A 19,508-nucleotide genomic window follows, 5' to 3' on the forward strand; every position below is an offset into this window, starting at 1 on the left:
TGGATTCATAAGCTTCTAGGGTAGAATACCACCATTTTTTTTGTTAGATTCCACATAAAAAAATAGAGAGAAAAACCTCCCTATGTCTTGGTGACAAATCAGGAGCATATGGTGGTACAGAATGGCCCCATAGACTCTATGAGTGCCGTGTTACAGCTACGTACAATTTGGAGCATGTATGGAGCCGTAAAACAGATTGTACATGAGCCCTTAGACATAAGTTTGACAGGTAAACATCTAGATCTTTGTATGCCTCAACTGTATTGCCGTAAGAGCCTAATATGCCATCAGTCTGTTGAAAGTCATCTAATGCTCCTGAGATATGGTTTTCTGTGCATCACTACCATTTCCTGCACATTTATACTCACTTACCATCAGAAACAGTTTGATAATGGGTAGCATTATTGTTTGTGGTTACATTAAAATCCACTATTTAAGCTACTTATTCACAATGTTCATGTGCAAATCTGCACTAAACACCAAAAATGTTAACGTTTTATGGCGATGGTATAATTGCCAACTAATGGGCTTATTTTCACGATGTTAGTAATTATCCATGTGAGGATGACAAATGTTAAGAGCTACCGCACCAATTACATTGTTCGATTTTTACATGTAGTCTATTTAAATGAAAGAACACGTGTGATTGTTGATATGGTACTATATGTGACATGCCTCCTTATTACCTTCAATGTCTTCTGATTTTATAAGACAAGACAGCCAGTCAAGTTCACAAGTTCACGATTTCAGTCATCAAAAAACACCTTTATTTAAAGTTACTTTTTATATAAAGTCCTTCCTTGCAGCTGTAATTCTCACAAAACAAGATGACCCTTAGTATTCATTATTGCCAATAGCTCAATCTGAGAGAAAGCCTTTGCTCCAATACACTTGACTGCTCAATTTATCCTGACATTTATGTCTGTGAACTGTAAATAAAAATTTGTAGTTATAAGAAAAAAAAATAAAGATTGCCATTTTGTTTTACAATTTACGTCATTATCTTATTAAGTAGCATCGTTCAAGTTTCATTGGGCCGTATATATTTTTTTCACCTTCATTCGATCTACATTCTGTCAGTATGCATGCACATGAATGAAGAGCAATTTAGTAGAACTGCTGTTATACAAGGATAATGTGTCCTCAGGCATTTTATAACAGCTCGTAAATACACCCTTCCCTATTCATTTCCACACCCATAATGGGATTTTCTTTACCTTCGGGTTGTTTACAATTAATGCTTTTGGAGTATGTTTCCACTGCCAATGTTTGGAGGTGTAGGGCAATACCTATAGACCAAAGTAGTTGAAAGTCTGAATGTGGACATAGACGTTATAGCTATACAAAAAGTTTTCATTAAAGCGGTATCACATCAGGACAATTATGTAGGGGATACACGCAAGCTGGTCAAATGATTGGCCAACCATGTAATAAATTGAAGGGCAGGGTCCGCCAGAAAGAGAGATGTTTTTGTTACTGGCTCTCCACTCTGGTTAATAGATTAGGGTCCTGAGCAGCAGACCCCGACCTAGGATGTCCATAACCTCTTTAAATATTGCCCTGTTTTCTACATTTACATATAAATGTTTTGGCTTTACTTGTAGTTCCGCAGTGTCAACTGGAGCAATAGGTCTGAATAGCAAATACCATGTTGACTTTGACTTCTGAGCTGCGAAAGTTATTCTTTATAGTCACCATTTCAGAAACGTAAAGATCTTTTTTTTTTCTTGGTCCTTAGATCAACAATACTGTTTTCAATTTAAAGCTAAAAGGCAAATACAATGATTCAGGCATATGCACAGCTTTAGGGCTGAAAGCATGTTATTAAAGAGAAATCCTTATAGCCAAAGACATGGGAATGAACTTGGACTGAAAACTGTTTATAGGAAAAAGTCACATTCAATTTATGTAAGACTTTGATAATTGATCATGACTTCAAAGCTAATAGATATTTTAGATATATTCTTCCACAGGATCATTAATGAGTTAAGTATGATGGTAACAGACTTTAATACCTGAAATAATATATACAAGACCAATATCACAATCCACAATAAATCATGGACCTATTTATTGTGAACCTTTGGAAATCTGCTTGAGATGATATTTCTAATGGCCGTGTAGTCGACCGCAGCTGGAATTGTTGATATGTATTTACTACCTGCAGTGATGTTTGTAGTTATAGTCTAATTAACCAAATCTACATGGTTAAAGTAGTCTTTTGAGACATCTGTTGTAGATTTAATCAGAAGTAATTCAACATCTCAGAAGTATAAACTCCTGAGAACTACCCTGTCTTTACAAGTAATAGCCTAAAACTATCGGCTTGAAGTTCTTAAAGTGTCAAAATGCGTGGCTCATGTGCAGGTGTATACCCATCAAGTATCCTCTGGGCTTGTTTAAGTGATGCCCTTGGCAAAATCACTTAACTGTAGCTCTTACAGAAAGAAAATGTCAAAAATAGCTTATTACAGAGCGTTCTTTGTAGATATGTTGCTGATCTAGTTGTTCAATCATAGTATACTGACAGTAATGATCCTTCTTGGGAAATCCTACAAGGGCTGGTATAGAGTTACCCCATTAGTTTTATTTTCATGACTCCATGCTCCAGGGACTTTTGATGGTTGACTAGACAGGATTTTATATGCACCCAAAGTGGACATCACATGACATATTAGAGTTTCTTTTCTAATTTTCTTCACTAAACCACTGGAATGTAATGCCTATTGAACCCTTTAATCTTGAAGAAGGGCAGTGGCAGGAGAGAAAAAAAAGCATTTTGTGGCCAGAGGGTTTTTATTACTAGTGCCAAGTTAAATTCTACATGTTCTAGGTATTTATGGCTCATAAATATGAAATTTAGTTTCCTATTTGTGGCTTCATAGCTTGTTGACTTCAAGAATATGCCAGTGTCAAGCTGATTCATGTTTACTTATATTCTAATTTGTAAAGTTCAGATTCCATAGCAGATACTTAGAGCTGGTTTATTTATATTGTTTTATTTTTTATTTTTTATAGCTCTTGTACAATAAAATCACTTTTTAAGTCATGACTTTATTTTATTTTTGTGTCGGTCTTGTTTTATGTGGGACGCGCTGTAGTTGTTATTGGTACCATTTTGGGGCGCATGCTCTAATTTTTGTAGGGGAGGCGAGCAAAAAAAACAGCAATTCTGGCATTGTTATTATGATTTGTTTACGGCGTTTACTGTGCGAGATAAAACATGTTATAGTTTTGTCGTTCAGGTCGTTACAGACACAGCGATACAAATTATGTATACTTTTTTATGTTTTCGGCTTTTCCAATAATAAAAGACTTATCGGCTTTGAACTTGAATTGTACTTTTTTTTTTCTAGAAGGCTTTTTTCTTTAATTGGTTTACTTTTATTTTAAGTACTACTAGAAGACTAGAAGTTCCAACTGCCTGATCACTGGTATAATACATTGCACTACTTATGTAAAGACAGTCAGTCTATTAGGCCCTGCCTTTAGGCTTCTGCACATGGCAGTCCAGGAGGCCATTGTTAGGTTTTTCGGTTGTCATAGCAACCAACGGCACTCCACAATCGTGTCAGAGGTACAGAGGGAGCCCCTTCTAAGATGTTACGGTCAGCATTGACCGAGGCATCTAAGGGGTTAAATGGCCGGGATCAGAGGTAGCTTCGATTCGGGCCGTTACAGCAGAGTGTCAGCCTTAGTATCAACTCCATCAGCGTGCCGTACAGTTACGGCAAATTGCAGAAACCCTTTACCGACCATGATGCACAGTTATGTCAAATGTTGCCAAGGGGTTAGGAAATATATACTCTGTAAGAAGATCAAAATTGTAGCCAAATTTTTGTCCACCTGCATTTTACAAGCAATAGCTATACACAATTCAGATATATACTATATCATTTGGGATCCACAGTGTAAGATTCATACAGATTTTTCATTATACTTCTCAACTCCATAGTATACACAGCATAAAGGGAGGCAAACATTGAAATGAATGGCCATTCCTATGCTCTTATTTCACAAAGCCCAACCTTTACCTTATCAATTGGTAAGTAGAAATGGCTAGACAGTCTGGGGCACTGTCAGCAGAAGAAGGACTCAGATGGCTCATATGAATAAGAACTCTATCAACAGGCTGTGTTCTAGGGTTAAACTGGCCCCTTCATTAGGCATATGAAGGTTAGAAAATACAAATGTAAATGTACACCGGCAATTTACAGAAGAAGTGTACCTAAAAAGGCTGATTTTACATGACCAAATTACTAATATTAATGTGTGAAATGTGTTAGTGGTTATGAACAGTTTTTATCATATTCCCTATTTGACCATGCAGCTTTTGGTTTCATGGTCGGTGTCATTTCCTCTCAATCACATAATTTTGTTTTACCGCTTGCTTACTCAATGGTATCAAACATATGTGTCAACCTTCTACATATGGATTCAGTAATCATATCAGGGCAACAGCATATGTCACTTCAGCCGCATTTGCCAAACTTTGTCTCACTATAGGTTTCCTTATATTTTTATATCTCGTTCACTCTCATCCTCATCCAATCCCTTCAGCTTCTGCCTCTCCGTAGCTGACGCCATGGTAATCCTGGTAGTGATTTCTGATATACGCCTTCAATTCCGTGACCTCAAATGCTTTCCTTCTCGCTATCAGCCATGCTAAGTTATTATAAAGACCTGTCCACTTTTGTTTGAATAAGCTATCAAAAGAAAAGAGATGTCTGTACAGTATGTGTAGAACCTCAGATCAATGCAGAATGGAATGTAGAATAGATAAAAGTCTTGAAACATTTAGTTTGTGCTCAAAATTGCTTTATCAACATCAAGGTTCATGTTCAGTTTATTACTTAAGGGCTTAATAACACATTTGTCACCACTAGGAAATTCTTTGTACTGCCAGAAAAGACAGGGGTTCGCATTTAGAAATTCTTAAGGGAGGTTACTCATAACTGTGTAAAGTTACCCTTCCTAATTGGATATTCTATCGCTAATATACACTAAACATGTTTATATCAGTAGCAGATGTTGATGGATAACTATGAAGTGCTCAAAATGTAACATCAGGGAAGTTTATTTTCCTATAAATTGAATTTTTGACAAGCAGATTCTATGACATTCTATATATAGACTTATATGGCATCTGAGGTCAGAGGTTACGCCTCAGGACGAGCGATGATTTAGGCCTGTGCAAATGTGTGTAAGAGTCATGTTCTATTCCCCCATGAGCTAACATAATGGAGATTTCTTTGGTATATATATATATATATGTAAAGAGAAAACATAATTGGTAAAAATAATACATATATACACATATGTATATATCGATGTTGCTGCATGACTAAGTTAACCCCTTTGTGACAAGCCTATTTTAGGCCTTTACTACCAAGCTATTTTTTTAAGTTTTTCCATAGTCTCATTCAAAGAACTATAACTTTTTTATTTTTGCGTCGATATAGCTGTATAAGGTCTTGTTTTTTGCAGGACAAGTTAGTATTTTAATACCACCATTTTTGGGTACATAGAAGTTATTGATTAACTTTTATTAACCACTCTTTTTTGCATCCTAAATTTATGCCGTTTACCGTGTGGTATAAATAACACAATAATTTTTATTCAGCGGGTCGTTACAATTGTAACAATGCCAAATTTATATAGATTTTGTATGCTTTACTACTTTTACAAAGTAATAACTCTTTTTTTCAAAATTATTTGTTTTTGTGTCTCCATATTTGAAGAGCCATAACTTTTTTATTTTTCCGTCGATGCAGTTGTTTGAGGGCTTTTTTTTTCTGGACGACTTTTAGCTTTTATTGGTACCATTTTGGAATAGATGCGACTTTTGGATCACTTTTTATCACATTTTTTTTTAAGGCACAGAAAACAGCAATTCTTACATTGTTTTTTATTTTTTACGGCGTTCGCCGAGCGGTTTAAATAATGTAATAACTCTATAGTTGGGGTCATTACGGACACGGCGATACCAAATATGTTTACCTCTTTACTTCTTTTTGTTGTTTTTTTAATAATAAAGCATTTTGGAAGGGGAAAAAGTGGGTTTTGAATATTTTTTTCAGTTAGTTTTTTATTATTAACTTTATTACACTTTCTTTTTACTTTTCTACTAGTGCCACTAGGGGACTTCACTATGCAATCATCCGATCGCTTTTATAATACACTGCAATACTTTTGTATTGCAGTGTATTACTGCCTGTCCGTGTAAAACGGACAGGCATCTGCTAGGCCATCCCTTTGATATGGCCTAGCTGGCATTAACTAAAGGCAGACCTGCCATAGAAGACACCAACACCTTGCGATCTTATCGAAGGATGCCGGTGGGATGAGATAGGTAGCACCCTCCCTCTCTCCAAAACCACTCATATGCGGCACTCGCTATTGAGCGCCGCATCTGAGGGGTTAAACGATTGAGATCAATACTGATATTGATCTCGCCCGTTCGAGCAGCGCTGCTCCCAGCTCTCAGCTATCTTTGGTAGCTGAGAGCAGGGAGATTTAACGGCTCCCTGCTCTGTTTATTTATTCAGATGCAGCACCATGAAAAGGTGTATACATCAAAATAAAGCCCATTAGTGACCACCGTGAAAAGGCGTATTGGCGGTCACTAACAGGTTAAAGGCTATGTACAACTTTGAAAGGCAACATTATTTATTGTTAATAAAAAGGTGTATCAGTGTGTTTTGTTACTGTTTATTAAAAATTACTTTTACTTGTTTAGATACAGCTGCTCTGTATTCTCTATACAGAGCAGCTGTATCTAGCGCTATTCACTGAATCAATCAGTCAGTTCCGCAGACCTGACGGCTTCAGTGACAGCGTGTCTCTGACTTCATAACTTAGATGTGATAGTTTACAGGTGGATTGTCTGGTGAGGGTAAATATACCAGTAAGACACCTGCTAGGAAGATCATATCAAGGAGTGATATAAAGAGTGAATGTAAAAGATTTGAGGACAGTGGACAGTGTTATACCAACAAAAGATGTTTCTGAAGAGAAGTAATAGGATACATATCTCTGAAGTGTTATATCACTAAAACTTGTTTCTGAAGAGAAGTCAATAGAATATGTACCTTTGAAGTGTTATTATATTCAATATGTTTCTGAGAAGAAGAAAATATAATATAGATCTCTGAAGTACATCATCTCTATAAACTTAGTTATACGATAAGTTGGACATTGGAAAATTGTCTTATTACTGAAGAAATAAGTAATAACTATTGTTATTCTGAGACTGTCTTATTATACTGAAAAAAATATCTCTCTCACTCTCTCTCTCTTTCACTCTTCTCCTTTTGGTGAATAAACCAACATCTATCCATTCATCCTGAAGTCCTGGTGCAGTTACTTGCCCTATATCTCTGCTATGCATAAAAGTCTAAGTCTTTCTTTTTAAACTTTTTACTTGCCCACACATAGACTTGTCGAATCAGCTTCTGTTGTACAACTTCTGCATGGATATGTTTTTTTTTTTGCAAAATTCTCTAGGCTGTTCATAACAAGTGAGCATGGCCATGGTAATCTTTATTTTACTCAATACCAAAAGTATTCGAACTGAGCAATGAGATGAGTTCAGCTGTGTTCTGAAATCTCTACCCATCAGCGCCCACTGGTCCACCAATGTTCCTAAACAGAGTCTGTCAGGGTATGTAGATCTGTGATTTACATTATTAATAATATGATGGAAAAGAAAAAGAACTCTAGAAAGTGACTGCACACAATACAATGTTCTTTGTGTATTTCTCCATCTTTTCCTGAGAATATTTGTATTATTATTATTTGTTTTTCATCATTTAGTTTTCCTGATTTGTACATCAACAACACATTTGTAGTGCTTTACAAGGAAAGTACATCGGCCCTAACCAAAATGTGTGTCTCAATCTTATATCCTTACATTCTTAGGCCAATTTTATAGGAAGCTTATTATTTTTTTAAGCCTGGTAGGAAACTGGAGTGGCTGGAAGAATATACAAACTCCATCCAGAAGTTGCATTGATTGGATACATATTCATGTAGCCAGTACTTTTATTTTACCGATATATATTACAGGGGTGGCTATCTAACTGTTTTTTGGGAGTCACAGTAATGGCTAGCAGCCACTCAGAAGCCTCATAGAAACATGTGCCTTTGCACGTTTTTCAGTTGTATCGTAAACCTCTTATTACCATAACCACACGCCAAAACAACCATAGTTATAAATCTCAAGGCAACACTGGGTTTCTAGAGTGCTCTGAACTAGTGACCCTATTAACCCCCCAAATTGTATCCACACTGGTGCCACAACTGATAAATACACAGTGGTCACACCTTGCAGGTTTTCCAAACTTCAGTGCCCATACAGCATTGTAGGCCAAACAATAGTGTCAGTACAGCAAGCACACCACAAATAATTGCCATAACAATGTACACATTATAAAGAATTATCCCCAAAAATTGTGCCAGCCACAGAACTAAAATCATAAACTAGTCACCTAGCCGTGTCCACAGAGAACATACTGCAGCAGCAGTGCCCATACAAACCCATTTGTATCCTGTTTTTCTGTTATTTAAATACTGCTTTTTATATTCCATATGTAAGAAATGTGGAGTGTTATAATGCTGCCACCTCATTTTGAAAGATTAGTAATTGCCGTTTTATATCAGATTACTATTTTTTTCATATATCCTGTAAGATTAATAAAGTATAATACATTTGGTGCCCCTGGAAAAATAATGCTCAACATTACCAGTTGTTAGTCCTGTTTTATAACGAAATAACAGAAAAATCTTTATATAGTAAGCAGCTGATGCTAAGAAAAATGAAAAACGAATATAAAGCACTAGTACAGCCTAGTAGTAACCAATAGTCATACAGTATGTACAGTAGCAAAGGATGTACAGATGGTCATTTAGTGAGGGCTTGTTGAGTTACAGTAGTTGATTGAGACCACTAATATACAGAACCTAGACCTCGATCAGGGACTGCTTGCATTCAATTAAATCAATAAATACTCAATAAATGGGTTGTTCCATAAGTCTAAATGCCCTATAATAACTTATTGAGGTAATTGATTTGGACCGCTATTAGACAGGGCCTAAAATTGGATCAAGTAATGCTGACATTCACCATATGGACAACCTTTGCCTATGGAAAAGTGTAGTGCAGACAGTCCCTTTAACTTCAGTAGATGCCATATAAGAACACCTCAACTCTTCCATTAAAATCAACAATGTATATTAAGAATTAGTTATTAATTATAGATGTCTTAGGATATGGCTTTTTTTTTATTGCAGTATATTTGTAGCGGAGAGGTAAAAGTTTTGAGATAAAAAACATATTAGATTTATTCTGTTGGTAAAAATTGCTCACTCAACCTTAATCAAAGGCAATAATTCCAATTTGGCTTATTGAGAGAAGGACAATTTAAAAATGAGTGTTAATAGTGAAGCAATGCTTTATACAACACAAGTCAGCACACAGGCATGTATTATAGCAGTGCTCAGACCTGTTTTGTCATATATCAATGAATGTGCCAGGTAACTAAATAAAAAAGAGAAATAAATAACTCTACTATACCACAACTTGAACACCAATTTTTGGGTTTAAATAGTACTGAAAATGGAAAATAGAATATGGAAAATAGAAAATGTGCGATCTGATTTTCAGGATTTTTAAACTTCTGTATATTCAATTTTAAGTCACAAAATTATCCATTCTGATTTGTAGTGCCTTACAAATACTAATTTACATTTTAATACTTAAAATAGGATGTATGAATATACGGCGAAACAGGAAGAAGAGACACACAGGTTGGACAGATAAAGGAAAGGATAAGATAAGCAGACAATTAAATAGAATATACATACAGATGTGTCCATCCTTACCTTTCCTCTTATCTCAACATATCCTGAGATGCGTAGCGTGAGATGAACAGCTTTCCAAAAAAAATCAGGATTTCGAAATACTCTGTTTTGATGTCTGTGTCCACCAAGTGGTTGTGCTGTGAATTGCAGCCTGATCAGGATTTTGCTAGGACGTCGCGATATTGTACTGAATTTGTTTTGTGATAAATTGGAGAACTTAACCAAATTAAAGCAAAGGTGGCATTGGACATAATTGTACAGATAAAATGCAATGCATAACCTCTATGCAGTTGTTCAGCTAGGGGTTCAGCTTTAAAGTGACTGCTTTTCTAATGTGGAGGCCTCAGGTCCCTGTAGAGATGCAGCTCCCGAGGACATTGTTGTGTTTGCTTATCCTAAAACTGACCATGGGCATTCTATAAAAGATCTATTAGTCAACAAATCAACTGGTAAATTTCCATGTTCCCTTTTATTATTGCTAAGCCAACACTTGTAAGTATATTCTATTGAGGCATAGGGAGATTAGTAGCTACGATACACTTATCTCATGGGACACCATAGAACTGGATAGAAAAAATAAATAAAAAATTGTATATTTTTTTTTCCCCAAACATTGGATTTTAGACAATGGACTGACCATGAGATTGTTGGTGGATTCCAAAATCATCTTCTCGCCAATGTTCAAAGTTCAAAATACAATAATAAGTTTGTTTTGTACCAGAGCTTCCCTTTATTGAGACCTAATTTAAATGATGTGAACGTCAATCTGTAGCATAATTCAGTGGATTTTCAGCAAATAACATGATGGTGGAAACTTTTCCATTCTACAAAGCTGTATTCTCTTTGTTAACTGTTACTCAATTAAAGAAGATTATTCCGCAATCTCACAGTTGCGTGACTAAACTCTTCACCTCTTTTTGGTATGTTGCCACCACGCTCTGTGTTCATTGTGGGAATGGACCCTTGTTCGATGACGTGACGGCACTGACAATTGTTTTAGGTGGTCTGACACTGTGCCCTCTCTCTTAGGGAGTTCTTCTTAGTGTAATCCAATAATCAATCTGTTCTTGCGTAAATGTCAAAGAGCATAGATTACTTGGATACGTATTGACATGCAGATGTGAACTGCAAATCTAGTCCGGTTTAATTGGATCTTGTAGACATGAATGCATCAGATGATTAGTGTTGAAATATCGAGAGGAAAAAATGTACCACCCAGTAGGATGAAGATATTTTCTCAGCTACTTAACTAAAATGAATTTTTTTATAACACCTGCAGAAAAGTTTAATGTTTTTTCAAAGTAATTGTCTAAAAGATGACATTTCTTCTCACATACACACATTACTAACAACATACATCGTTTTTTGTTTCTTTTATTTAAATTTATCTGTTTTATTTACCTCTGTTTAACAGAGGTACTTTTACACGTAATATCATTACCTCGGATTTCAATCCATATGTGATCTGTATTTTATTCTCAGTATAAGGCTACATGCAGATGAACGTAGCAAACCGCGGACGTGAAAAACGACAGTTTTTCATGTCCGAAGTGCACCTGTGCTGCACTCCCGCAGGACGCGTTATCACGCATCCCCCATAGACTAGAGTCTATGAGGGATTCGTGCATCTCAAAAAAAATAGTCCTATTTTTTCACGGACCCTTCCGTTGAAACTATGGTCGTGTGAATGGCCCCATTAAAGTACATGAGTCCGTGTGACGGCCGTCACACGGACTACATAAATGTTTGACTTAATGAGCCCTAAGTGGGATTTGTGTTTTTTACTCTTAGTTACTTAAAGGGACTTGCCCTGTCCATATCCCTTATTAGAGCATATGGGCATCATAGAAGGGTAATCCTTTTTGTTTTCTAAAGTCAATGAGGAAAAAAAATCTGGCAGCACCGCCCCAAGGAGAAATTAAGAACTACATAGTTCTAATTTAAATCACTGCACAGACATACTGGGTCCTCTGAAGCCTAGGTTCTCAACTTGTGATATGTGTACCCCCGTGGGTATACGCCTGGTCTCTAGGAGGTACTAGCAGTGTCTGCAGGATGTGTGTTTAATAGGTACAGCACGGTGATCATAGTCCGGAAGGTACTTTGATGCAATTTATTTGAGTAGTGGGGACTTGGATTACAAACATTGAGAAAAACTGCTCTAAAGCGGCAGAACCTATCCCTCTGAACAAGGGACTATTAACTCAAATTTTCTAAATAGATATTTGAAAATAGGTTTTCTAAACCACAAAACCTCTTTATCAAGCTATGTGTCAATTCGGCATGATTGTTTTCAGCTTCTGGATGTAACCCAGTGACAGCAAGCAGATATCTTTAATCCTTTAGTGACCACCAATACACCTTTTTTCCTGCGATTACTAAGGGACCTTATTCCAATGAATATACCTTTTCATGGTACATCTGAATAAGCCCGGTGTGGGTGTCCCGTGCCAGGTAGAGCGGGGAGTTTGGCAGTCTGATGATTTCTAATCTCTTGCTGTAACAGCTGGTTTGTCCTCTTAACCCCTTAGATGCCACGGTCAAGTGATTTAAAGCGGGAATAAGTTCCCTCAGGCACACACTGGCGGACCGCAAACACGATCATGGGCCACCAAAGGGTTGCTAAGGCAGCTGGGGGCTTAACAAAGGCCCCCAGGCCTGCTATTCCTGAATGCCCCTAGCACAGCCTTATAGTCTGCTTGTCAGTTTTACACTAACAGGCAGAAATGCTTTGGTATACGAAAGCCTAATAGAAGCGATCAAATGATCGCATTGTGAAGTCCATTAGTGGGACTAAAAAATAGTTATAAAATACACTTTGGTAAAGTTTATTTTAAAAAAAAAAGATGCACAGTATTAAAAAAAATCAAAACCTTTTTCCATAAAAGGTGGTTTTATTTAGTAAAAATACACATATATTTTGTATTGCCACAATCGTAACGATGTGAACAATAAATCTAAATAGCTTTTTTTCCATCCCCCCCATTTAAAAAAAAATAAAAGTTAATTAATAAGTCCCATGTGCCCCAAAATGATACATTCTCGTCCCACAAAAAAAAGGCCACGTATGGCTCGATTGACGGAAAAATATGACGTTATGTCTTTTGGAATGCGACGATGCAAAAAACAAATTCATTTTGTTTAAAATGTTGAAGAACTGAAACAGAAAGTTTATTAAAATTGCCGAACCTTTCAATATATTGTGATTACGTTTTAATTACATAACACTGGAAAATATTAATAACAGTTGTCAACAATCTTCTTTCTTGTTCTATCATTTAGTTATCTCGACATCGACGACATGTATGGGCACCGTTTAGCTCTTTCACAAAACAAAGCATTTGGTAACACATATAGATCAAATGTATTCCATGAGGACTCCCCTTGAAAAAAGCTACAAGTGAAACACGCGTTGGGGGAGTTCTGGGGTTTGTCCGGTAACTTGGTTGTATTGACTCCTTTGCAATCTTGAATTCTGAATTCTTTGCAGAAACTTTTGATATGTGGCTTGCATTTGCATTTCGATGCTATTTTGGATTTGTTTGTATAGGACATGACTTACTCCATGGTTGTAACCTTTTACATCTATACAACAATATCTCAGTACGTATTATTGCCATTGTTTTGTTACCTGGCGATGGTTGATAGATTTTTCCTTAATATTTATGTAATTTACTTGCTAACTTTTAAAACGTGTTTAAAACGTGTTTAACATTTGTGTTTTTTTAAATGATACCTAATAAATATATCCATATCTTTTGAACTAGTTGCTCCACTTTTTGCACGATGTCTATCCATATGTGTGTTGGCTTTCTCTTTTACGCTTGTAAGGCTCCATTCAAATTATATTATTGCCCTACGTTTGCGATAAACGTGTTCATAGGACTCTATTATCCTGACGTCACTGTCCATATATGGACAATGACATCAGGGGATTCTCCAGGGACGAAATCCATGGGCAGAGCGCTAGTAGATGCTCTGCCCTGGGACTTCGGCCCTGGAACATAAGTTATATTTAAAATGTAGCTAAACGTTTGACAAACTTCTGACATGTCATAGTGACATGTCAGTAGTTTGGATTGGTGGGGTTCCGAGCACTGAGACCCCCACCAATCGCTAGAACGAAGCAGCTGAAGCGCTCGTGTGAGCGCTCAGCCGCTTCATGTCTGTTCGGCTTTTTCCGGAAATAAATGTATCGGTGTACGGACTCAATAGAAAGTCTATGAGCCCGTACTCCGATACATCGGCTTTCTGGAAAAAGCCGAAAAGACACGAAGCAGCTGAGCACTCACACTCAGCTGCTTGGTTCTAGCGATTGGTGGGGGTCTCAGTACTCGGACCCCCACCAATCCAAACTTCTGACATGTCACTATGACATGTCAGAAGTTTGTCAAACGTTTAGCTACATTTTAAGAATACAAACTCCTATTTCATACATCTCTTTATAGAACTTAGCTTAAACAATTATGTTTTTCCATTTTTTTTAATTTCAGTTTAGCTTAAATTACTTATAAATTGTCTTTTTCTTGTTTTTAAATTGCGTTTTATCTAGTTGAAATTAATTAACATATGAACTTGATGGACATGTGTCTTTTTTCAGCCGTACTAACTATGTAACTATGTAACTATGTAATGAAAATTATAAAGTAATTTTATTTTTTACATAGGAGTTCTGAGGACAATATCTATCTGTATTTTCTCCTAATAATATTAAAGGGGCTTTATGTTAACCACTATTTAAATGAAAAGTTATATAGCTTACTAAAATACTTTGTTTCAATTCATCACCATTTTCAAGATATTTATCTGCTGTCAGTAAATAAAGGCCCCTTTACACCAGCCGATAATCGTTGATCGGCGTTAGTTTGCTCCTGTCACACGGATCTATGGATGGGGATGAGCGGTCGTTACTCTGATTGCTCGTTCCCATACCTTATTATCATGTCGGCAGCGCGTCTCCCTATTTACGCAGGGAGATGCGTTGCCGACAACGATAATATTTAACTTTTTTAAAACTATACGATCAGCGGATGATCGAGCGTTTGCTCGTTTATCTGCTGATCGCTGCCCTGTTTACACAGGGCAATTATGGGAACGCTCGTCTGCCCGATAATCGCTCAGTGTAAAACTCCCTTAAGAACCCTCTTGCTTACATTCACAAGCCTCAAACCCAAGATAGCTAGTCCTGCTCTCAGATGAGAAGTTGATACAATTGTAACTAGACTAGGCAATACTCTGTGACTCCAGATTGATACATTGTAGCAAACTATCAGTGACATTTGTGCAGCTGCTGCTGATGTACAATGCATTCGGAAAGTCTTCAGACCCTTTCACTTTTTTCACATTTTGTTATGTTGAGGCCTTGTGCTAAAATAAAAAAAAATCACATTTTTACCCATCATTCTGCTCTCAATAGCCCATAATGACAAAGTGAAAACAGAATTTTAGAAATTTTTGCAAATTTATTAAAAGTGAAAAATTCTAATTTTGCATGGACATACTGTAAGTATTCAGACCCTTTGCTATGACACTTGAAATTTAGCTCTGGGGGCCTCCCATTTCTCTAGATTACCTTCAAAATGTTTCTACTCCTTGATTGGAGTCCACCTGTGGTAAATAAATTTGATTGGACATGATTTGGAAAGACACACCCCTGTCTATATAAGGTCTCACAGCTGACAATTCCTATCAGAGCAAAAACCAAGCCATGAGGAGAAAATAACTGCCTGTAGAGCTCAGAGACAGGATTGTGTGGAGGCACAGATCTAGGGAAGTGTACAAAAAAATTCTGCTGCACTGAACGTTACCAAGAGCACAATGGCCTCTATAATTCTTAAATGGAAGAAGTTTGAAACAACCAGGACTCTTCCTAGAGCTGGCCGCCCACCAAACTAAGTAATCGGAGGAGAAGGGCCTTGAAAAGAGAGGTGACCAAGAACCCAATGGTCACTCCGGCTGAGCTCCAAAGATCCTGTGTGCAGATGGGAGAAACTTCCATAAGGTCAACCATCACTGCAGCCCCCCACCAATCTTGACTTTATGGCAGAGTGGCCAGAAAGAAGCCTCTCCTCGGTAAAAGACACATGAAAGCCCATCTGGAGTTTGCAAAAAAGCCTCTAAAAGACTCTGACTATGAGAAACAAGATTTTGTGGTCTGATGAAACCAAGATTAAACTTTTTGGCCTCAATTCTAAGCGTCATATCTGGAGGAAACCAGGCACTGCTCATCACCTGCCTAATACCATCCCTACAGTAAAGCACGGTGGTGGTAGCATCATGCTTTGGGGGTGTTTTCAGCGCCTGGGACAGGGAGACTGGTCAGGGTTGAGGGAAAGATGAATGTAGCAAAGTAAAGAGATATTCTTAATGAAAACCTAAGGTTCACTTTCCAACAAGACAATGACCCAAAGCACACAGCCAAGACAACACAGGAGTTGCTTAGGGACAACTCTGTGAATGTCCTTATGTGGCCCAGCCAGAGTCCTGACTTGAAACCAATTGAACATCTCTGGAGAGACCTGAAAATGACTGTCCACTGATGGTCCCCATCCAATCTGACAGAGATTGAGAGGATCTGCAAAGAAGAATGGCAGAAAATCCCCATATCTGGGTGTGCAAACCTTATCGTATCCAAGAAGACTGGAGGCTGTTATCGCTGCCAAAGGTGCTTCAACTAAGTAAAGGGTCTGAATACGTATGTTAATGCAATATTTTAGTTTTTCATTTTCAATAAATTAGCATTGATTACTAACATGTTTTCACTTTGTCATTATGGGGTATTGAGTGCAGAATGATGGGGAAAAACTTTTTTTTTTGGCACAAGGCCTAACATAACAAAATGTGAAAAAATGTAAAAGGTTCTGAAGACTTTCCGAATGCCTTGTATTTAGCTGACAGAGAGTCCATACACGGGATACAATGGTATCCACTTCTCAGCTTAGAAAAGGATTAGGTCTGTAGAGGTTTAGAGCCTGTGAATGTAAACAACAGTGTTCTCATTCACTGACAGCAAACAGACATCTTAAAATTGGTGAGAAATTGAAAAGCAAAGTCTATTAGAAAGTTGTATACTTTTAATCTATATAGTAATTCAGCTTTAATAATGTCCTAGCCTTATAAATATAACCCAATGTTAAAGTACATAAAACCCTTTAATTTCTTTCATCCAATATTCACTTGCATTGTATAAAAAAGTTTCTTTTTTTGCTTTGTTTTATAGCCTTTGATGTGAAATACACAGTAATTTTTCATAATTTCCACCTCCCCTTGCCTTTTAAGCCAAACCTGTGGGAACTTCAGAGAGCAAGACCTGAAAGTGTTTATTGAGAATGCAATTTGCCTGATCAAAGCAAAATCAGACATCGCTTTATTGCACAGCAGAATGAATTGTATAGAAGGCCCAGGAAAGTGTTTGGAGTCCAGCGGCACCATACATCCTGAAATTCTCAAACAGTCCACTGAGTATTATGTTTTTATATTATCATTTTTTTACCCACCAGCAGCAGATTATATGAGGTAACAGTCTAACTCACTTGTGGTTCTGGGGCCGTTTCAAGCCCTCTAAAGCAAAATAAATGGAATAGATGTAATAACGTCTTTATGATGAAAACCATAAAAAGCTACATAGCCATGTAAACAAATTAAGTCATTTTGTAGCTTTTTTTTCATGATGGATTTGCAGTCCAAAAGTGAGGGTGTGGGTTCTATTTATTATGAGCTCCCCATCAAAATATTACACTTCATATGAATTATCTATGTCAAAACGGCTGTTTTTGGCTGAATCTATATTATTCTGTGGCTTCTGACTGGAATAAAGAACATTTTTCTTCAGCTTAAAACAATCTGCCCTCCGGAGGAAAAGCTAAAGTCTACCAATTTCATAAAAGTATACATAAACATATAATGAAAGGAGCGATATAGTGTTTTATGAAGAAAGTCTTCCTACATCACCAGCATAATTACATCATAATGTAATACTACTAGTGAGGGCTGTTCCATTGGATCAGGATCATGATTTCTGAGTTTCCCTTGTAGGCTCATACATGTCTGGGCTAGTCACAAAATAATCCTTTCACAGTTTACTTGATTTTGTATACGGGTGATTGCCAGAACATAGCATAACAGCAAAATAACTAAGAGAGAAATTCATGTTTTACTTGACAAGCTCTAGGTAATCCCAGTATTATTGTGCTGTATCTATTATACTTCAATGGAAGATTCTTGAATTACTTTTTTTGTTACAAAATAGATCACAGTGGAAATTGTATAGTCAATAATGCTGAAAAAGCTGAAGAATAATTACGACAATTATAAAAAATGGACTGGGTGAACCTTTATCACAGCCATGTTGGGCTACTCACTGGTCCAAAGTGTTATTTCATCCAATAGGCTGGACTTGTTGGCAATTGTTTCCTGTTGTTTTTTCCCTTCTATATTCTGAAAAATGTGCCGTAATTAAAGAATTAAAAAAAAAATGGACTGGGTCTAAGTACATTGTAGATCATAGTTATAAAAATTGTATTGGACACACTCCATATTCTCATAAATGGCGTATGCATTACAAGAATTTCGTAGAATATATTGGCTTACACTTGCCAAAAAGATTCATTGAGACAGAGAACACAGCACTGCAATAAAGGACAGCAGTAACATGCACTGCTATCATATAAATGTTCCATCAAGTATGACAAGGGTCTAATTTAACCATATTTATCAGAGCGATACATGTCTGATTTACTTATCTGATGCATAATAAAGGAAATATTGAAAATGATATGGATTATCACGTACAACACCGCTGTGTGAAATTTCAACATCCAGTAAAATGTTTCTACAAGTTTGCCAGGTATCGGCTAACAAAATGTGAAGAAGAAAGTAATATCCAGATGCTTAATAAATATGGCACACATGCAGGCTCCAATTTTAGCTCCATATCTACTCCAATGTTTTAGAAACCAATTTTTATAAATGTGCCCCCATATTTTGGGCCGGCTCCAGGTTTATGTGGGCCTTTGGGCGACACAGACTTAGTAGGCCCCATTGCCTGGGAACTCACGGCAGAAGTAAAATGGCAGAAAACGTCACTTTGTGCCCCCATATAGACGTTAGGCCCTGTTTATGCCCCCATATAGAAGTTAGGCCCCCAGTTTGTACCCCCATAAATTTAGTGCCCTCTGTAGATAGTGCCACACAGCCCCCCTCCCAGGTAGTGCCACTCAGCCCCCCTCCCTGGTAGTGCCAAACAGCCCACACCGCCCAGGTAACGCCACACAGCCCCCCTCCCAGGTAGTGCCACACAGCCCCCTCCTCCCAGATAGCGCCACACAGCCCCCTCCTCCAAGGTAGTGCCACCCAGCCCCCTCCTCCCACGTAGTGCCACACAGCCCCCCTCCCTGGTAATGCCACACAGACCCCTCCCTGGTAGTGCCCCACAGCCACCCTCCCTGGTAGTACCACACAGCCTCCCTCCCTGTAGGTAGTGCCTTTTGAGTTCCCTCTAGTAGAGGAATCCCCAGCCAGAGCATTGCCAATGCTCTGGCTGGGGATTCCGCTTCAGGAAAAAAAACCTGATGTCACTGTCCATATATGGACAGTTTTGTCAGGGGCAACCCCAGAGCCATAGTCCCGGGCAGAGCACTACTAGCACT

At 37.5% G+C, this 19,508-nt stretch overlaps 1 protein-coding gene across 1 annotated transcript in view; it reads left to right on the forward strand.

The window, feature by feature from the left end:
• The window catches only part of PDGFC (platelet derived growth factor C), a 319,189-nt gene that overhangs the window by 6,113 nt on the left and 293,568 nt on the right, over positions 1-19,508 (forward strand). The window lies entirely within an intron of this gene.

The sequence above is a fragment of the Rhinoderma darwinii genome, chromosome 1 (assembly GCF_050947455.1).
Source record: "Rhinoderma darwinii isolate aRhiDar2 chromosome 1, aRhiDar2.hap1, whole genome shotgun sequence".
In the NCBI taxonomy this organism is placed as follows: Eukaryota; Metazoa; Chordata; class Amphibia; order Anura; family Rhinodermatidae; genus Rhinoderma; species Rhinoderma darwinii.